Below are 23,330 nucleotides of genomic sequence, written 5' to 3'. Positions count from 1 at the left end.
CTCTCATCCCCAACAGACTTCATACTTGCCCCTCTTTCCAAAACTCTTGCATTCACCTCCCTAACAACCCCATCCAGAAACAAATTAAACAACCATGGAGACATCACACACCCCTGCCGCAAACCTACATTCACTGAGAACCAATCACTTTCCTCTCTTCCTACACGTACACATGCCTTACATCCTCGATAAAAACTTTTCACTGCTTCTAACAACTTGCCTCCCACACCATATACTCTTAATACCTTCCACAGAGCATCTCTATCAACTCTATCATATGCCTTCTCCAGATCCATAAATGCTACATACAAATCCATTTGCTTTTCTAAGTATTTCTCACATACATTCTTCAAAGCAAACACCTAATCCACACATCCTCTACTACTTCTGAAACCACACTGCTCTTCCCCAATCTGATGCTCTGTACATGCCTTCACCCTCTTAATCAATACCCTCCCATATAATTTACCACGAATACTCAACAAACTTATACCTCTGTAATTTGAGCACTCACTCTTATCCCCTTTGCCTTTGTACAATAGCACTATGCACGCATTCCGCCAATCCTCAGGCACCTCACCATGAATCATTTTTTTTTTTTTTTTTTTTTTTTATACTTTGTCGCTGTCTCCCGCGTTTGCGAGGTAGCGCAAGGAAACAGACGAAAGAAATGGCCCAACCCCCCCCCCCCCATACACATGTACATACACACGTCCACACACGCAAATATACATACCTACACAGCTTTCCATGGTTTACCCCAGACGCTTCACATGCCTTGCTTCAATCCACTGACAGCACGTCAACCCCTATATACCACATGACTCCAATTCACTCTATTTCTTGCCCTCCTTTCACCCTCCTGCATGTTCAGGCCCCGATCACACAAAATCTTTTTCACTCCATCTTTCCACCTCCAATTTGGTCTCCCTCTTCTCCTCGTTCCCTCCACCTCCGACACATATATCCTCTTGGTCAATCTCTCCTCACTCATTCTCTCCATGTGCCCAAACCATTTCAAAACACCCTCTTCTGCTCTCTCAACCACGCTCTTTTTATTTCCACACATCTCTCTTACCCTTACGTTACTTACTCGATCAAACCACCTCACACCACACATTGTCCTCAAACATCTCATTTCCAGCACATCCATCCTCCTGCGCACATCTCTATCCATAGCCCACGCCTCGCAACCATACAGCATTGTTGGAACCACTATTCCCTCAAACATACCCATTTTTGCTTTCCGAGATAATGTTCTCGACTTCCACACATTTTTCAAGGCTCCCAAAATTTTCGCCCCCTCCCCCACCCTATGATCCACTTCCGCTTCCATGGTTCCATCCGCTGACAGATCCACTCCCAGATATCTAAAGCACTTCACTTCCTCCAGTTTTTCTCCATTCAAACTCACCTCCCAATTGACTTGACCCTCACCCCTACTGTACCTAATAACCTTGCTCTTATTCACATTTACTCTCAACTTTCTTCTTCCACACACTTTACCAAACTCAGTCACCAGCTTCTGCAGTTTCTCACATGAATCAGCCACCAGCGCTGTATCATCAGCGAACAACAATTGACTCACTTCCCAAGCTCTCTCATCCCCAACAGACTTCATACTTGCCCCTCTTTCCAGGACTCTTGCATTTACCTCCTTTACAACCCCATCCATAAACAAATTAAACAACCATGGAGACATCACACACCCCTGCCGCAAACCTACATTCACTGAGAACCAATCACTTTCCTCTCTTCCTACACGTACACATGCCTTACATCCTCGATAAAAACTTTTCACTGCTTCTAACAACTTGCCTCCCACACCATATATTCTTAATACCTTCCACAGAGCATCTCTATCAACTCTATCATATGCCTTCTCCAGATCCATAAATGCTACATACAAATCCATTTGCTTTTCTAAGTATTTCTCACATACATTCTTCAAAGCAAACACCTGATCCACACATCCTCTACCACTTCTGAAACCGCACTGCTCTTCCCCAATCTGATGCTCTGTACATGCCTTCACCCTCTCAATCAATACCCTCCCATATAATTTACCAGGAATACTCAACAAACTTATACCTCTGTAATTTGAGCACTCACTCTTATCCCCTTTGCCTTTGTACAATGGCACTATGCACGCATTCCGCCAATCCTCAGGCACCTCACCATGAGTCATACATACATTAAATAACCTTACCAACCAGTCAACAATACAGTCACCCCCTTTCTTAATAAATTCCACTGCAATACCATCCAAACCTGCTGCCTTGCCGGCTTTCATCTTCCGCAAAGCTTTTACTACCTCTTCTCTGTTTACCAAATCATTTTCCCTAACCCTCTCACTTTGCACACCACCTCGACCAAAACACCCTATATCTGCCACTCTGTCATCAGACACATTCAACAAACCTTCAAAATACTCATTCCATCTCCTTCTCACATCACCGCTACTTGTTATCACCTCCCCATTTACGCCCTTCACTGAAGTTCCCATTTGCTCCCTTGTCTTACGCACCCTATTTACCTCCTTCCAGAACATCTTTTTATTCTCCCTAAAATTTACTGATAGTCTCTCACCCCAACTCTCATTTGCCCTTTTTTTCACCTCTTGCACCTTTCTCTTGACCTCCTGTCTCTTTCTTTTATACTTCTCCCACTCAATTTCATTTTTTCCCTGCAAAAATCGTCCAAATGCCTCTCTCTTCTCTTTCACTAATACTCTTACTTCTTCATCCCACCACACACTACCCTTTCTAAACAGCCCACCTCCCACTCTTCTCATGCCACAAGCATCTTTTGCGCAATCCATCACTGATTCCCTAAATACATCCCATTCCTCCCCGACTCCCCTTACTTCCATTGTTCTCACCTTTTTCCATTCTGTACACAGTCTCTCCTGGTACTTCCCCACACAGGTCTCCTTCCCAAGCTCACTTACTCTCACCACCTTCTTCACCCCAACATTCACTCCTCTTTTCTGAAAACCCATACAAATCTTCACCTTAGCCTCCACAAGATAATGATCAGACATCCCTCCAGTTGCACCTCTCAGCACATTAACATCCAAAAGTCTCTCTTTCGCACGCCTGTCAATTAACACGTAATCCAATAACGCTCTCTGGCCATCTCTCCTACTTACATAAGTATACTTATGTATATCTCGCTTTTTAAACCAGGTATTCCCAATCATCAGTCCTTTTTCAGCACATAAATCTACAAGCTCTTCACCATTTCCATTTACAACACTGAACACCCCATGCATACCAATTATTCCCTCAACTGCCACATTACTCACCTTTGCATTCAAATCACCCATCACTATAACCCGGTCTCGTGCATCAAAACCGCTAACACACTCATTTAGCTGCTCCCAAAACACTTGCCTCTCATGATCTTTCTTCTCATGCCCAGGTGCATATGCACCAATAATCACCCACCTCTCTCCATCAACTTTCAATTTTACCCATATTAATCGAGAATTTACTTTCTTACATTCTATCACATACTCCCACAACTCCTGTTTCAGGAGTATTGCTACTCCTTCCCTTGCTCTTGTCCTCTCACTAACCCCTGACTTCACTCCCCAGACATTTCCAAACCACTCTTCCCCTTTACCCTTGAGCTTCGTTTCACTCAGAGCCAAAACATCCAGGTTCCTTTCCTCAAACATACTACCTATCTCTCCTTTTTTCACATCTTGGTTACATCCACACACATTTAGGCACCCCACTCTGAGCCTTCGAGGAGGATGATCACTCCCCGCGTGACTCCTTCTTCTGTTTCCCATTTTAGAAAGTTAATACAAGGAGGGGAGGATTTCCGGCCCCCCGCTCCCGTCCCCTCTAGTCGCTTTCTACGACACGCGAGGAATACGTGGGAAGTATTCTTTCACCCCTATCCCCAGGGATAATATACATATAATATATACATAACCCAGACACACACACACACACACACACACATATGCACACACACACACACACACACACATACATATATATACATATGAAAAATGTAAGAACAATTTAGAAACAAACTTATAGTTGTGTTAATGGAGTGATAGTTTTCATGCATGGTGTTTTTGACAAGAAAATAGTGAAGTTGGAAAAAAATGTAGCTTAGACCATTGAAGCTTATTGACACAGTGGAGAAATTGATGAGAACTGCTATTGACGTTTGTGTGAATAAATTGTACATTTCCTTTATCCATAGCCAGAGTTTGAACCATTATGTGACGTTCATTTTTTTTCATTCATTTCAAGCTAAAAGTTTGTTTCTAAATTGTTCTTACCATGAATCATACATACATTAAATAACCTTACCAACCAGTCAATAATACAGTCACTCCCTTTTTTAATAAATTCCACTGCAATACCATCCAAACCCGCTGCCTTGCCGGCTTTCATCTTCCGAAAAGCTTTTGCTACCTCTTCTCTCTTTACCAAATCATTTTCCCTAACCCTCTCACTTTTCACACTACCTCGACCAAAACACCCTATATCTGCCACTCTATCATCAAACACATTCAACAAACCTTCAAAATACTCACTCCTCCTTCTCACATCACAACTACTTGTTATCACCTCCCCATTAGCCCCCTTCACTGAAGTTCCCATTTGCTCCATTGTCTTACGCAGTTTATTTACCTCCTTCCAGAACATCATTTTACTCTCCCTAAAATTTAATGATACTCTCTCACCCCAACTCTCATTTGCCCTCTTTTTCACCTCTTGCACCTTTCTCTTGACCTCCTGTCTCTTTCTTTTATACATCTCCCACTCATTTGCATTTTTTCCCTGCAAAAATCGTCCAAATGCCTCTCTCTCTCTTTCACTAATAATCTTACTTCTTCATCCCACCACTCACTACCCTTTCTAATCAACCCACCTCCCACTCTTCTCATGCCACAAGCATCTTTTGCGCAATCCATCACTGATTCCCTAAATACACTCCCATTTCCTCCCCCACTCCCCTTACTTCCATTGTTCTCACACCTTTTTCCATTCTGTACTCAGTCTCTCCTTAGTACTCCTCACACAAGTCTCCTTCCCAGCTCACTTACTCTCACCACCCTCTTCACCCCACATTCACCCTTCTTTCTGAAAACCCATTCAATCTTCACCTTAGCCACCGCAAGATAAGATCAGACATCCCTCCAGTTGCACCTCTCAGCACATTAACATCCAAAAGTCTCTTTTTCGCGCGCGCCTGTCAATTAACACGTAATCCAATAACGCTCTCTGCCATCTCTCCTACTTACAAACGTATACTTATGTATACTCGCTTTTAAACCAGGTATTCCTATCACCAGTCCTTTTTCAGCACTAAAATCTACAAGCTCTTCACCATATTCCATTACAACACTGAACACCCATGTATAACCATTATCATAATAGTATATCTAATAAATATATAATATTATATATATATATATATTATATAATCTATATATATAAATAATATATATATATATATGTAATATATATATATAATATATATATATATATATATATAAATATATATATAAATATATATTATATATATATATAATATATATATATAAATGTTATATATATATAATATATATATATATATATATATAATATATATAAATATATTTTCTTTTAAACTATCGCCATTTCCCGCGTTAGCGAGTAGCGTTAAGAACAGAGGACTGGGCCTTTTTTTGGAATATCCTCACCTGGCCTCACTCTGTTCCTTCTTTGGAAAATCAAAAAAAAAAAAAAAACGAGAGGGGAGGATTTCCCTGGGATAGGGGATTAAGAATACTTCCCACGTACTCCTGCGAGTCGTAGAAGAGCGACTAAAAGGGGAGGGAGCGAGGGGCTGGAAATCCTCCCCTCCCTTTTTTCTTTTAATTTTTCAAAAGAAGGAGCAGAGAACGAGGCCAGTGAGGCTATTCCCTCAGAGGCCCAGTCCTCTGATTCTTAACGCTACCTTGCTAACGCGGGAAATGGCGAATAGTTTGAAAAAAAAGAAAGAAAAATATACATATATATATATAATTATATATATATATATATATAAAAATATATATATATATATAAATATATATTTTATATATATATAATATATATATATATATATATGTATGTATGTATATAAGACAAAGGAGCAAATGGAACTCAGTGAAGGGGGCTAAGAAAAGGAGACGGAGTGAGTATTTTGAAGGTTTGTTGAATGGTTTGACGATAGAGTGGCAGATATAGGGTGTTTTGGTCGAGGTGGTTGGCAAAGTGAGAGGGTTAGGGAAATGATTTGGTAAACAGAGAAGAGGTAGCAAAAGCTTTGCGAAGATGAAGCCGCAAGGCAGCGGGTTTGGATGGTATATCAGTGGAATTTATCAAAAAGGGTGACTGTATTGTTGACTGGTTGGTAAGGTTATTTAATGTATGTATGATTCATGGTGAGGTGCCTGAGGTTTGGCGGAATGCTTGCATAGTGCCATTGTACAAAGGCAATGGGATAAAGTGAGTGCTCAAATTACAGAGGTATAAGTTTGTTGAGTATTCCTGGGAAATTATATGGGAGGGTATTGATTAGAGCGGGTGAAGGCATGTACAGAGCATCAGATTGGGGAAGAGCAGTGTGGTTTTAGAAGTGGTAGAGGATGTGTGGATCAGGTGTTTGCTCTGAAGAATGTGTCAGAAATACTTAGAAAAGCAAATGGTTTTGTATGTAGCATTTATGGATCTGGAGAAGGCATATGATAGGAGTTGATAGAGATGCTCTGTGGAAGGATATTAAGAATATATGGTGTGGGAAGCCAAGTTGTTAGAGGGAGTGAAAAGTTTTTATCGAGGATGTAAAGCATGTGTACGTGTAGGAAGAGAGGAAAGTGATTGGTTCTCAGTGAATGTAGGTTTGCGGCAGGGGTGTGTGATGTCTCCATGGTTGTTTAATTTGTTTATGGATGGGGTTGTTAGGGAGGTGAATGCAAGAGTTTTGGAAAGAGGGGCAAGTATGCAGTCTATTGGGGATGAGAGAGCTTGGAAAGTGAGTCAGTTGTAGTTCGCTGATATACAGCGCTAGTGGCTGATTCGGGTGAGAAACTGCAGAGGCTGGTGATTGAGTTTGGTAAACTGTGTTAGAGGAGAAAGCTGAGAGTAAATGTGAATAAGAGCAACGCTATTAGGTACAGTAGGGTTGAGGGAAAAGTCAACTGTGAGGTAAGTTTGAATAGAGAAAAACTGGAGGAAGTGAAGTGTTTTACATATCTAGGAGTGGATTTGGCAGCGAATGGAACCATGGAAGCGGAAGTGAATCATAGGGTGGGGTAGGGCGCAAATGTTCTGGGAGAGTTGAAGAATGTGTGGAAGTCAAGAATGTTAATTGGAAAGCAGAAATGGGCATGTTTGAAGGAAAAGTGGTTCCGACAATGTACTATGGTTGCAAGGCGTGGGCTATAGATAGAGATGTGCGCAGGAGGGTGGATTCTGGAAATGAGATGTTTCAGGACAATATGTGGTGTGAGTTGTTGATCGAGTAAGTAATGAAAAGGTAAGAGGATCTGTGGTAATAGAAAGAGTGTGGTAGAAGAGAGCAGAAGAGGTGTTTTTTAAATGGTTTGGGCACAGGGAGAGAATGAGTGAGGAAAGATTGACCAAAGAGGATATATGTGTTGGAGGTGGAGGGAACAAGAAGTGGAGACCAAATTGGAGTGGAAAGAGAGTGAAAAGATTTTGAGTGATCGGGGCCTGAACATGCAGGGAAAGGGGGAAGGCGTGCAAGGAATAGAGTGAATTGGACGATGTGGTATACCGGGGTCGACGTGCTGTCAATGGATTGAACCCGGGCTGGTAAGCGTCTTGGGTAAACCATGGAAAGTTCTCTGGGGCCTGGATGTGAAACGGGGGCTGGGTTTGTGCATTATTTCATGACAGCTGACGACTAGGTGAACGAATGTGGCCTTTGTTGTCTTTCCTAGCTCTATCTCGCGGACATGCAGAGGAGGGGGTTGTCATTTCATGTGTGGCGGGGTGGCAAAGGAAATGAATAAGGGCAGACAGTATGAATTATGTACATGTGTATAATATGTATGTCTGTGTGTGTAATATTATATGTTTATATAATATATATATATATATATATATAATATATATATATATATATTTTATATATATATATATATATATATATATATATTATATATATATATATATATATATGAAGTATGAAGTATGAAGTCTGTTGGGGATGAGAGAGCTTGGGAAGTGAGTCAGTTGTTGTTCGCTGATGATACAGCGCTGGTGGCTGATTCATGTGAGAAACTGCAGAAGCTGGTGACTGAGTTTGGTAAAGTGTGTGGAAGAAGAAAGTTAAGAGTAAATGTGAATAAGAGCAAGGTTATTAGGTACAGTAGGGTTGAGGGTCAAGTCAATTGGGAGGTGAGTTTGAATGGAGAAAAACGGGAGGAAGTGAAGTGTTTTAGATATCTGGGAGTGGATCTGTCAGCGGATGGAACCATGGAAGCGGAAGTGGATCATAGGGTGGGGGAGGGGGCGAAAATTTTGGGAGCCTTGAAAAATGTGTGGAAGTCGAGAACATTATCTCGGAAAGCAAAAATGGGTATGTTTGAAGGAATAGTGGTTCCAACAATGTTGTATGGTTGCGAGGCGTGGGCTATGGATAGAGTTGTGCGCAGGAGGATGGATGTGCTGGAAATGAGATGTTTGAGGACAATGTGTGGTGTGAGGTGGTTTGATCGAGTAAGTAACGTAAGGGTAAGAGAGATGTGTGGAAATAAAAAGAGCGTGGTTGAGAGAGCAGAAGAGGGTGTTTTGAAATGGTTTGGGCACATGGAGAGAATGAGTGAGGAAAGATTGACCAAGAGGATATATGTGTCGGAGGTGGAGGGAACGAGGAGAAGAGGGAGACCAAATTGGAGGTGGAAAGATGGAGTGAAAAAGATTTTGTGTGATCGGGGCCTGAACATGCAGGAGGGTGAAAGGAGGGCAAGGAAGTAGAGTGAATTGGAGCGATGTGGTATACAGGGGTTGACGTGCTGTCAGTGGATTGAATCAAGGCATGTGAAGCGTCTGGGGTAAACCATGGAAAGCTGTGTAGGTATGTATATTTGCGTGTGTGGACGTGTGTATGTACATGTGTATGGGGGGGGGGTTGGGCCATTTCTTTCGTCTGTTTCCTTGCGCTACCTCGCAAACGCGGGAGACAGCGACAAAGTATAAAAAAAAAAAAAAAAAATATATATATATATATATATATATATATATATATATATATATATATATATATATATATATATATATATATATATATATATATTATCTTTCAAACTATTCGCCATTTCCCGCGTTAGCGAGGTAGCGTTAAGAACAGAGGACTGGGCCTTTTTTGGAATATCCTCACCTGGCCCCCTCTGTTCCTTCTTTTAAAAAAAAAAAAAAAAAAAAAAAAAAAAAAAAAAAAAAACGAGAGGGGAGGATTTCCAGCCCCCCGCTCCCTCCCTTTTAGTCGCCTTCTACGACACGCAGGGAATACGTGGGAAGTATTCTTAATCCCCTATCCCCAGGGATAATATATATATATATATATATATATATATATATATATATATATATATATATATATATATATATATATATATATATATATATATATATATATACTTTGAGATGTATAGGTGTGTATATGTGAGTATGTGGACGTATATGTATATACATGTTATGTGGGTGGGTTTGGCCATTCTTTCGTCTGTTTCCTTGCGCTACCTCGCTAACGCGGGAGACAGCGACAAAGTATAATAAATAGATAAATGTATATATCGCATTTCCACCTGTGGCACAAATGTCCTGGGTTCGATCCTGGCTGTTGACCAAACCATATCAAAACACCCTCTTCTGCTCGCTCAACCACAATTTTTCTATTATCAAACATCTCTCTTACCCTATTTTAACTTACTCGATCAAACCACCTCACACCACATTTTGTCCTCAAACATCTCATTTCCAGCACATCCACCCTCCTCCGCACAACTCTGTCTATAGCCCACGCCTTGCAACCATATAACATTGTTGGAACCACTATTCCATCGAACACACCCATTTTTGCTTTCTCAGATAATGTTCTCGACTTCCACACATTCTTCAATGCTCCCAGAACTTTCGCCCCCTCCCCCACCCGATGATTCACTTCCGCTTCCATGGTTCCATCCGCTGCCAAATCCACTCCCAGATAACTAAAACACTTCACTTCCTCCGGTATTTCTCCATATATATATATATATATATATATATATATATATATATATATATATATATATATATATATATATATATATATATATATATATTTTCTTTTTCCTTTGTCGCGGTCTCCCGCGTTTGCAAGGTAGCGCAAGGAAACAGACGAAAGAAATGGCCCAACCCACCCCCATACACATGTATATACATACGTCCACACACGCAAATATACATACCTACACAGCTTTCCATGGTTTACCCAAACGCTTCACATGCCCTGATTCAATCCACTGACAGCACGTCAACCCCGGTATACCACATCGATCCAATTCACTCTATTCCTTGCCCTCCTTTCACCCTTCTGCATGGTCAGGCCCCGATCACACAAAATCTTTTTCACGCCATCTTTCCACCTCCAATTTGGTCTCCCTCTTCTCCTCATTCCCTCCACCTCCAACACATATATCCTCTTGATCAATCTTTCCTCACTCATTCTCTCCATGTGCCCAGACCATTTCAAAACACCCTTTTCTGCTCTCTCAACCACGCTCTTTTTATTTCCACACATCTCTCTTAGCTTACGTTACTTACTCGATCAAACCACTCACACCACACATTGTCCTCAAACATCTCATTTCCAGCACATCCATCCTCCTGCGCACAACTCAATCCATAGCCCACGCCTCGCAACCATACAACATTGTTGGAACCACTATTCCTTCAAACATACCCATTTTTGCTTTCCGAGATAATGTTCTCAACTTCCACACATTCTTCAAGGCTCCCAGAATTTTCGCCCCCTCCCCCACCCTATGATCCACTTCCGCTTCCATGGTTCCATCCGCTGCCAGATCCACTCCCAGATATCTAAAACACTTTACTTCCTCCAGTTTCTCTCTATTCAAACTAACCTCCCAATTGACTTGACCCTCAACCCTACTGTACCTAATAACCTTGCTCTTATTCACATTTACTCTTAACTTTCTTCTTTCACACACTTTACCAAACTCAGTCACCAGCTTCTGCAGTTTCTCACATGAATCAGCCACCAGCGCTGTATCATCAGCGAACAACAACTGACTCACTTCCCAAGCTCTCTTATCCCCAACAGACTTCATACTTGCCCCTCTTTCCAAAACTCTTGCATTCACCTCCCTAACAACCCCATCCAGAAACAAATTAAACAACCATGGAGACATCACCCACCCCTGCCGCAAACCTACATTCACTGGGAACCAATCACTTTCCTCTCTTCCTACACGTACACATGCCTTACATCCTCGATAAAAACTTTTCACTGCTTCTAACAACTTGCCTCCCACACCATATACTCTTAATACCTTCCACAGAGCATCTCTATCAACTCTATCATATGCCTTCTCCAGATCCATAAATGCTACATACAAATCCATTTGCTTTTCTAAGTATTTCTCACATACATTCTTCAAAGCAAACACCTAATCCACACATCCTCTACTACTTCTGAAACCACACTGCTCTTCCCCAATCTGATGCTCTGTACATGCCTTCACCCTCTTAATCAATACCCTCCCATATAATTTACCACGAATACTCAACAAACTTATACCTCTGTAATTTGAGCACTCACTCTTATCCCCTTTGCCTTTGTACAATAGCACTATGCACGCATTCCGCCAATCCTCAGGCACCTCACCATGAATCATACATACATTAAATAACCTTACCAACCAGTCAATAATACAGTCACTCCCTTTTTTAATAAATTCCACTGCAATACCATCCAAACCTGCTGCCTTGCCGGCTTTCATCTTCCGAAAAGCTTTTGCTACCTCTTCTCTCTTTACCAAATCATTTTCCCTAACCCTCTCACTTTTCACACTACCTCGACCAAAACACCCTATATCTGCCACTCTATCATCAAACACATTCAACAAACCTTCAAAATACTCACTCCTCCTTCTCACATCACAACTACTTGTTATCACCTCCCCATTAGCCCCCTTCACTGAAGTTCCCATTTGCTCCATTGTCTTACGCAGTTTATTTACCTCCTTCCAGAACATCATTTTACTCTCCCTAAAATTTAATGATACTCTCTCACCCCAACTCTCATTTGCCCTCTTTTTCACCTCTTGCACCTTTCTCTTGACCTCCTGTCTCTTTCTTTTATACATCTCCCACTCATTTGCATTTTTTCCCTGCAAAAATCGTCCAAATGCCTCTCTCTCTCTTTCACTAATAATCTTACTTCTTCATCCCACCACTCACTACCCTTTCTAATCAACCCACCTCCCACTCTTCTCATGCCACAAGCATCTTTTGCGCAATCCATCACTGATTCCCTAAATACATCCCATTCCTCCCCCACTCCCCTTACTTCCATTGTTCTCACCTTTTTCCATTCTGTACTCAGTCTCTCCTTGTACTTCCTCACACAAGTCTCCTTCCCAAGCTCACTTACTCTCACCACCCTCTTCACCCCAACATTCACCCTTCTTTTCTGAAAACCCATTCAAATCTTCACCTTAGCCACCGCAAGATAATGATCAGACATCCCTCCAGTTGCACCTCTCAGCACATTAACATCCAAAAGTCTCTTTTTCGCGCGCCTGTCAATTAACACGTAATCCAATAACGCTCTCTGGCCATCTCTCCTACTTACATACGTATACTTATGTATATCTCGCTTTTTAAACCAGGTATTCCCAATCACCAGTCCTTTTTCAGCACATAAATCTACAAGCTCTTCACCATTTCCATTTACAACACTGAACACCCCATGTATACCAATTATCATATATATATATATATATATATATATATATATATATATATATATATATATATATATATATATATATATATATATATATATATATATATGTATATATATATATATATATATATATATATATATATATATATATATATATATATATATATATATATATATATATATATATATATATATTTATATATATATATATATATATATATATATATATATATATATATATATATATTTTCTTTTAAACTATTCGCCATTTCCCGCGTTAGCGAGGTAGCGTTAAGAACAGAGGACTGGGCCTTTTTTGGAATATCCTCACCTGGCCTCCTCTGTTCCTTCTTTTGGAAAATCAAAAAAAAAAAAAACGAGAGGGGAGGATTTCCCTGGGGATAGGGGATTAAGAATACTTCCCACGTACTCCCTGCGTGTCGTAGAAGGCGACTAAAAGGGGAGGGAGCGAGGGGCTGGAAATCCTCCCCTCCCTTTTTTCTTTTTAATTTTTCAAAAGAAGGAGCAGAGAACGAGGCCAGGTGAGGCTATTCCCTCAGAGGCCCAGTCCTCTGTTCTTAACGCTACCTTGCTAACGCGGGAAATGGCGAATAGTTTGAAAAAAAGAAAGAAAAATATACATATATATATATATATATATATATATATATATATATATATATATATATATATATATATATATATATATATATATATATATATATATATATATGTATGTATGTATATAAGACAAAGGAGCAAATGGGAACTTCAGTGAAGGGGGCTAATGAAAAGGAGACGGAGTGAGTATTTTGAAGGTTTGTTGAATGTGTTTGACGATAGAGTGGCAGATATAGGGTGTTTTGGTCGAGGTGGTGTGCAAAGTGAGAGGGTTAGGGAAAATGATTTGGTAAACAGAGAAGAGGTAGCAAAAGCTTTGCGGAAGATGAAAGCCGGCAAGGCAGCGGGTTTGGATGGTATTCCAGTGGAATTTATCAAAACAGGGGGTGACTGTATTGTTGACTGGTTGGTAAGGTTATTTAATGTATGTATGATTCATGGTGAGGTGCCTGAGGTTTGGCGGAATGCTTGCATAGTGCCATTGTACAAAGGCAAAGGGGATAAGAGTGAGTGCTCAAATTACAGAGGTATAAGTTTGTTGAGTATTCCTGGGAAATTATATGGGAGGGTATTGATTGAGCGGGTGAAGGCATGTACAGAGCATCAGATTGGGGAAGAGCAGTGTGGTTTCAGAAGTGGTAGAGGATGTGTGGATCAGGTGTTTGCTCTGAAGAATGTGTCAGAAATACTTAGAAAAGCAAATGGTTTTGTATGTAGCATTTATGGATCTGGAGAAGGCATATGATAGAGTTGATAGCGATGCTCTGTGGAAGATATTAAGAATATATGGCGTGGGAAGAAAGTTGTTAGAAGCAGTGAAAAGTTTTCATCGAGGATTCAAGGCATGTGTACGTGTAGGAAGAGAGGAAAGTGATTGGTTCTCAGTGAATGTAGGTTTGCGGCAGGGGTGTGTGATGTCTCCATGGTTGTTTAATTTGTTTCTGGATGGGGTTGTTAGGGAGGTGAATGCAAGAGTTTTGGAAAGAGGGGCAAGTATGAACTCTGTTGGGGATGAGAGAGCTTGGGAAGTGAGTCAGTTGTTGTTCGCTGATGATACAGTGCTGGCGGCTGATTCATGTGAGAAACTGCAGAAGCTGGTGACTGAGTTTGGTAAAGTGTGTGAAAGAAGAAACATAAGAGTAAATGTGAATAAGAGCAAGGTAGGTACAGTAGGGTTGAGAGTCAAGTCAATTGGGAGGTAAGTTTGAATGGAGAAAAACTAGAGGAAGTAAAGTGTTTTAGATATCTGGGAGTGGATCTGGCAGCGGATGGAACCATGGAAGGGGAAGTAAATCATAGGGTGGGGGAGGGGGCGAAAATCCTGGGAGCCTTGATGAATGTGTGGAAGTCGAGAACATTATCTCGGAAAGCAAAAATGGGTATGTTTTAAGGAATAGTGGTTCCAACAATGTTGTATGGTTGCGAGGCGTGGGCTATGGAATGAGTTGTGCGCACGAGGGTGGATGTGCTGGAAATGAGATGTTTGAGGACAATGTGTGGTGTGAGGTGATTTGATCGAGTAAGTAATGTAAGGGTAAGAGAGATGTGTGGAAATAAAAAGAGTATGGTTGAGAGAGCAGAAGAGGGTGTTTTGAAATGGTTTGGGCACAGGGAGAGAATGAGTGAGGAAAGATTGACCAAGAGGATATATGTGTCGGAGGTGGAGGGAACGAGAAGTGGGAGACCAAATTGGAGGTGGAAAGATGGAGTGAGAAAGATTTTGAGTGATCGGGGCCTGAACATGCAGGAAGGTGGAAGGCGGGCAAGGAATAGAGTGAATTGGATCGATGTTGTATACCGGGGTCGACGTGCTGTCAATGGATTGAATCAGGGCATGTGAAGCGTCTTGGGTAAACCATGGAAAGTTCTGTGGGGCCTGGATGTGGAAAGGGAGCTGCGGTTTTGGGCATTATTGCATGACAGCTGGAGACTGAGTGTGAGCGAATGGGGCCTTTGTTGTCCTTTTGTTGTCTTTTCCTGGCGCTGCCTCGCGCACATGAGGGGGAGGGGGATATCATTCCGTGTGTGGCGGGGTGGCGATGGGGGTGAGTAGAGGCAGACAGTGTGAATTGTGTGCATGTGTGTATATGTGTGTGTCTGTTTGTATATATATGTGTGTACGTTGGGATGTATGGGTATGTATATTTGAGTGTGTGGACGTGTGTGTGTGTGTGCATGTGTGTGGTGGTGGGTTGGGCCATTTCTTTCGTCTGTTTCCTTGCGTTACCTCGCAGGCGCGGGAAACAGCGACAAAGCAAAATAATATATATATATATATATATATATATATATATATATATATATATATATATATATATATATATATATATATATATATATATATATATATATATATATATGGACACTTTTGTGAGAAATTACCAGGAAAGACTGAGTGCAGAATGGGAAAAGGTGTAAACAAAGGACGCAAGAGGAGTGGGAGAGGAATGGGATGTATTCATGGAAGCAGTGATGGCTTGTGCAAAAGATGCTTGTGGCATGGGAAGCGTGGGAGGTGGGCAGATTAGATTATTAGATTAAAACGTTAGTGAAAGAAAAGAGAGAGGCATTTGGACGAGTTTTGCAAGGAAATATTGGAAATGAGTGGGATATGTATAAAAGAAAGAGGTAAGAGTTCAAGAGAAAGGTACAAGAGGTGAAAAAGAGGGCAAATGAGAGTTGGGGTGAGAGAGTATCAGTAAGTTTTAGGGAGAATAAAAAGATGTTTTGGAAGGAGGTAAATCAAGTGCGTCAGACAAGAGAACAAATATGAACATCGGTGAAGAGGTCTAATAGAGAGGTAATAACGAGTAGTGGTGATGTGAGAAGGAGATGGAGTGAGTATTTTGAAGGTTTGTTGAATGTGTTAGATGATAGAGTGGCAGATATAGGATGTTTTGGTCGAGGTGATGTGCGAAGTGAGAGGATCAGGGAGAAGGATTTCGTAAACAAAGAAGAGGTAGTGAAGGCTTTGTGGAAGATGAAAGCCGGAAAGGCAGCGGGTTTGGATAGTATTGCAGTGAAATTTATTAAAAAAGGGGGTGACTATGGTGTTGACTGGCTGGTGAGGATATTCCATGTGTGTATGGCTCATGGTGAAGTGCCCTAGGATTGGCGATATGCATGCACAATCCCATTGTACAAAGGCAAAGGGGATAAAGGTGAGTGTTCAAATTACAGAGGTATACGTTTGTATTGATTGATAGGGTGAAGGCATGTACAGAGTATCAGATTGGGGAAGAGCAGTGTGTTTCAGAAGTGGTAGAGGATGTGTGGATCAGATGTTTGCTTGGAAGAATGTTTGCGAGAAATACTTAGAAAAACAAATGGATATGTATGTAGCATTTATGGATCTACAGGTTTTTTGCAAGGTTTGTTTAGACCTACCCCTGAAAGGCCAGAGTGTTTCAGTTTATGTCCGAATGCTTAGCCACAAACTTTACAATTTGCGTGTTTGACATTTCCAGATAGGCCTTAGCTCCATAAGTACCTAAAGCCTAGCCATTATATCTTCTAATCTGCTGATCTTATTACCTTTTTATTTTGTTGGAAAATGTCTTCTTCCTTCAAAGAGGTCTGTCAGTTCCTTTCTAATTAAAGTGTCAAGCTTCTGACTGACAACCCAATGTTGTTTTCAGTTTCTTTTTATCTGTTTCACTGCGTGACCTCTGACACAGAGGGTTGCAATGCTGTTTTCTGTAGGGCGAAGTTGCTGGAAATGGATGAAGGCGGGCATGTATGAATATGCACGTGTGTATATATGTATAAGTATGTTCTTTACTGAGTGTAAATATAGCTAAATCATCAACTTTGTTCTGCTTTGCCTGTATGAGATTGAATTCATAACAATTGGATTTACATCGCAGTACCAGCAATGTTTGAATCTTAAGTCTCGCTTCAGGATAATAATGGCAATATGTGGAGATAGAGAATCATAAAAAATCTTTCCCTAACATACTACCATTGGGCTAAATCGCAACGGCAACACTATCTAACCTCTAGTAGCAAGAGTTGAGAAAGCCATCAGTATAGATGCACTGGGCTATGTTATTTTCAGTCTGGAATCTGTATATGTTCAAAAACACTGGTTTTGGGTGAGTGAAGGTAAAAATAAAGAAAAAATGTATTTCTTCCGTGAATAATCAGATGTAATGATGTAGTGAGTTATTTGCCAGTAAGGCGGGAAAAGCTGCTGCTTTCTAATGTTATATAAAATATGTGCTCCAAGCATTGTTATTCGAGTTGTTATTTGGATCCGTTTAAGTTCATTTTCGCCATGACATACATATCTTTACAGCCTTTAGACACAACACTTTCTAGAGTTTCATTCCAACAATAAGACTAATATCAAGCATTAAGTCTTCCTTTCTGGGCATACCAAGTTCTTTTCGCATGTTTGAGTACGTCATTGGTCTTCGGGCAACCTCTTCTTGTAAGTTCATTTTTTTTCTTTTTTCAAGTTTATCAGCGCCTTTGCTGTTGTGTAGGACTAAAGCTAGTGTGTAGTAATCCACCAGAGACCTAATAAAAGCCAGGTACATCATTTTAACAATTCTGAGATTTGAGCCATAACTAGGATAATAACCTGCAACAACTATTTGGGCCTTGAGCGTATTAGTAAATTGTCTATTTTGTTTTTGAACATCAACTGCAATACAAGGGACTGAGACATAAAGATATTCAAAACAAGAGGTGTAACCAAAGGGCTTTTCATCAGTTTTCACTTGACTCCAGTTCACTTTTTGACAATTAAGCAGCAACGCAACAGTTTGTGCTGCTCAAGGACAATTCTCGTTGTGGGAGGGAGGCGTTCCCCAGCAAGATACGCTAGGACTGAGGTAGACGACTATGTCACATGTGTCATTGTATTGGCGGAGTGCATGCATAGGGCCATTGTACAAAGGCAAAGGGGATAAAGATGAGTATTCAAATTACAGTGGTATAAGTTTGTTGAGTATTCCTGGGAAATTATATGGTAGGATATTGATTGAGAGGGTGAAGGTATGTACAGAACATCAGATTGGGGAAGAGCAGTGTGGCTTCAGAAGTGGTAGAGGATGTGTGGATCAGGTGTTTGCTTTGAAGAATGTATGTGAGAAATACTTAGAAAAGCAAATGAATTTGTATGTAGTATTTATGGATCTGGAGAAGGCATATGGTAGAGTTGATTGAAAAGCTCTGTGGAAGGTATTAAGAGTATATGGTGTGGGAGGCAAGTTGTTAGAAGCAGTGAAAAGTTTTTATTGAGGATGTAAGGCATGTGTACGAGTAGGAAGAGAGGAAAGTGATTAGTTCTCAGTGATTGTCGATTTGCGTGCAGTAGTGCGTGATGTCTCCATAGTTATTTAATCTGTGTATGGGTGGGGTTGTTAAGGAGGTAAATACAAGAGTTTTGGAGAGAGGGGCAACTATGCAGTATGTTGCGGATGAGAGGGCTTGGGAAGTGAGTCAGTTGTTGTTCGCTGGTGGCTGATTGGGGTGAGAGACTGCAGAAGCTGGTGACTGATTTTGGTAAAGTGTGTGAAAGAAGAAAGTTGAGAGTAAATGTGAATAAGGGCAAGGTTATTAGGTACAGTAGGGTTGACGGGCAAGTCAATTGGGAGGTACGTTTGCATTGAGAAAAATTGGAGGAAGTGAAATGTTTTAGATATATGGGATTGGATTTGGCAGCGGATTGAACCATGGAAACGGAAGTGAGCCATAGGGTGGGGCAGGGGACGAAAGTTCTGGGAGCGTTGAAAAATGTGTGAAAGGCGAGAAAATTATCTCGGAAAGCAAAGATGGGTATGTTTGAAGGAATAGTGGTTTCAACAATGTTATATGTTTGAGAGGCATGGGCTATAGATAGAGTTGTGCGGAGGAGGGTGGATGTGTTGGAAATAAGATGTTTGAGGACAGTATGTGGTGTGAGGTGGTTTGATCGAGTAAGTAATGAAAGAGTAAGAGAGATATGTGACAGTAAAAAGAGTGTGGTTGAGAGCGCAGAAAAGGGTGTATAGAAATGGCTTGGTCACATGGAGAGAATGAGTGAGGAAAGATTGACAAAGAGGATATATGTGTCAGAGGTGGAGGGAACGAGGAGAAGTGGGAGACTAAATTGGAGGTGGAAGGATGGAGTGAAAAAGATTTTGAGCGATCGGGGCCTGAACATGCAGGAGAGTGAAAGGTGTGCAAGGAATAGAGTGAATTGAAACGATGTGGTATACCGGGGTTGACGTGCTTTCAATGGATTGAATCAGGAAATGTGAAGCGTCTGGGGCAAACCATGGAAAGTTTTGTGGGATCTGGATGTGGAAAGAGAGCTGTGGTTTCGGTGCTTTATAAATGACAGCTAGAGACTGATCGTGAACGAATGTGGCCTTTGTTGTCTTTTCCTAGCGCTGCATCGTGCACATGCGGGGGGGGGGGGGGGGGGTTTCATTTCATGTGTGGCGGGGGTGGCGACGGGAATGAATGAGGGCAGACAGTATGAATTTTGTACATGTGTATATATGTATATGTCTGTATATATATATATATATATATATATATATATATATATATATATATATATATATATATATATATATATATATATATATATATATATGTATACGTTGAGATGTATAGATATGTATATGCGCTGTGAATGAACGTGTATGTATATACATGTGTATGTGGGTGGGTTGAGCCATTCTTTCGTCTGTTTCCTTGCGCTCCCTCGCTAACGCGGGAGACAGCGACAAAGTATAATAAATTAAATGATATATAAATATATATGTCTCCAACAGCCAGGATCGAACCCGGGACCCCTGTGCAAGAGGCGGGAATGCTAAACACTGGGCTTTGGGCCTGGCAAATAGGCAATAACTATTCGAATACTATGTACTCAAATACCCTTCGTCTCACGTTGGTGAGCAACGGGATCTCCACCGGTTATTTCTCAACAGGCGCAAATAGCCAGCAGATAACGTTTTACCGAACCTAACTCTACAACGGGAGGCATATGAAAACGAACATAGCGCGTACCTTCATAGAACATGCAAACCTCCAACAGCCAGGATCGAACCCGGGACCCCTGTGCAAGAGGCGGGAATGCTAACCGATAGGCTATGAGCCTGGCTAATAACATATGACTATCCGAATACTAATGGACCTCGACCTCCATGTCAGGTCGGTCCGTGCTCGCGTTTCCTATAACGGCACTGGGTCAAACCCGTCCTTATGACTCTTCCCAGCTGGGACCGTGACTGGTGCCCTTCAGATGCTCGACCTAAACAGGTGCTCGCCTCATACTACTGCTCGACCCAACCAGGCTGAATTCACACAGCTCCTCGCCCTAACCAGGCTCCCCTGTTGGAATTGAAGTTGTCAGTGTTTCTTGTAGACACATTATTGGGTCACTACTCTCACAGGGAGAGAGCCATGCACACTTTGAAAAGAAACATTTTGTAACAAATAGACGTCCTAGCTTACCGGGATTTCTAAGTGGCTGGATAAGTGTCTCCAAGCAGATAAGAGACTCACAGTCTGACACTGAGTTTTATGTGTATTGCGCGACCCAGAATCTCGTTGGATTGCCAAGGCGATCACTTCAGTTTCCCTGGTTAATTACTTCATTATATCACTTTGTCCTTATTCCACTTCACTTTGTCACTTTTCCACACTCAATATATTTTCCTTGTGTCATTGTTTGAAACTGTATCACTGTATGTTCCTATTTGAGCAACGTAAATAGTAAACTTTTGTACTTGGCGTCATCCTATATGGTAACTGTTATGGACGAGGACATGTCCCGTACTATCTAATTTCTATAATTGACCCACAGTTATACTAGTGATACGTGCCACTGGTTATTTTACGTGCTAATTCATTACATTATACTTACAATATGATAATTTGCTCCTTACTAGCTAACAATATTACAGGAGTACCCATGATTGACACATATATATCCACTACACTAAACCTAATTGCTTTCTCCACAGTATCCGAGGGTCTTCAACCCCGCTGCCTGACGTATAAAATTTCCTGCTGAGCAATATCACTATAAGCTAACAATCGTTACAACACAGAGTTTTCCCAAAATATTTCGGAAAGATATATGAAGATAATACAATACTGGCAGAGTATGAACGTGGCAGGATAAATGAGAGTTATAGTTACGGTGGACTTCTTGATGCTGTGCGATATATCTTGGATGACAACCTGCCTGGTCAGTGTGATACTCAATGTTGGCTAACACACAAGCACATGCTTCTGTCTCCCTCACTATGTTCTATGACCACAACCAGGCAACGAGTCTGACTACCATTTCCTAGATATCATAATGTTTAACTAAGTCGTCATGTACAGTTTTTCTAATTCCATTATCTCTTTTATCATCTCTACACCAATTACAGAAAACTCATAGTGCGCGCGCGCTCACACACACACACACACACACGCATGTAAGACTCACCACTAGGCTTTGGGCCTGGCAAATAGGCAATAACTATTCGAATACTATGTACTCAAATACCCTTCGTCTCACGTTGGTGAGCAACGGGATCTCCACCGGTTATTTCTCAACAGGCGCAAATAGCCAGCAGATAGCACTTTACCGAACCTAACTGTACAACGGGAGGCATATGAAAACGAACATAGTGCAAAGAAACGCGTACCTTCATAGAACATACAAACCTCCAACAGCCAGGATCGAACCCGGGACCCCTGTGCAAGAGGCGGGATTGCTAACCGATAGGCTATGGGCCTGGCTAATAGCAAATAACTATTCGAATACTAATGGACCTCGACCTCCATGTCACGTCGGTCCGTGCTCGCGTTTCCTACAACGGCACTGGGTCAAACCCGTCCTTATGACTCTTCCCAGCTGGGACCGTGACTGGTGCCCTTCAGATGCTCGACCTAAACAGGTGCTCGACCCAACCAGGCTGAATTCACACAGCTCCTCGCCCTAACCAGGCTCCCCTGTTGGAATTGAAGTTGTCAGTGTTTCTTGTAGACACATTATTGGGCCACTACTCTCACAGGGAGAGAGCCATGCACACTTTGAAAAGAAACATTTTGTAACAAATAGACGTCCTAGCTTACCGGGATTTCCAAGTGGCTGGATGAGTGTTTCCATGCAGATAAGAGACTCACTGTGTGACACTGAGTTTTATGTGTATTGCGCGACCCAGAATCTCGTTGGATTGCCAAGGCGATCACTTCAGTTTCCCTGGTTAATTACTTCATTATATCACTTTGTCCTTATTCCACTTCACTTTGTCACTTTTCCACACTCAATATATTTTCCTTGTGTCATTGTTTGAAACTGTATCACTGTATGTTCCTATTTGAGCACCGTAAATAGTAAACTTTTGTACTTGGCGTCATCCTATATGGTAACTGTTATGGACGAGGACATGTCCCGTACTATCTAATTTCTATAATTGACCCACAGTTATACTAGTGATACGTGCCACTGGTTATTTTACGTGCTAATTCATTACATTATACTTACAATATGATAATTTGCTCCTTACTAGCTAACAATATTACAGGAGTACCCATGATTGACACATATATATCCACTACACTAAACCTAATTGCTTTCGCCACAGTATCCGAGGGTCTTCAACCCCGCTGCCTGACGTATAAAATTTCCTGCTGAGCAATATCACTATAAGCTAACAATCGTTACAACACAGAGTTTTCCCAAAATATTTCGGAAAGATATATGAAGATAATACAAG

General features: G+C 41.2%; 1 long non-coding RNA gene across 1 annotated transcript in view; it reads right to left on the bottom strand.

The window, feature by feature from the left end:
- Nucleotides 1-22,396, bottom strand: part of LOC139761675 (uncharacterized) — a 78,908-nt gene extending 56,512 nt beyond the window's left edge. The window contains exon 1 of the long non-coding RNA XR_011715585.1: nt 21,070-22,396. This is a non-coding gene — a long non-coding RNA (uncharacterized lncRNA). The remainder of the gene's footprint in view (nt 1-21,069) is intronic.
- Nucleotides 22,397-23,330: the final 934 nt, after the last annotated feature.

Source organism: Panulirus ornatus, chromosome 41 (genome assembly GCF_036320965.1).
Source record: "Panulirus ornatus isolate Po-2019 chromosome 41, ASM3632096v1, whole genome shotgun sequence".
Taxonomy (NCBI): Eukaryota; Metazoa; Arthropoda; class Malacostraca; order Decapoda; family Palinuridae; genus Panulirus; species Panulirus ornatus.
The sequence above is the reverse complement of the archived record's forward strand: the minus strand, read 5'-3'. Positions and strand labels throughout refer to the sequence as shown.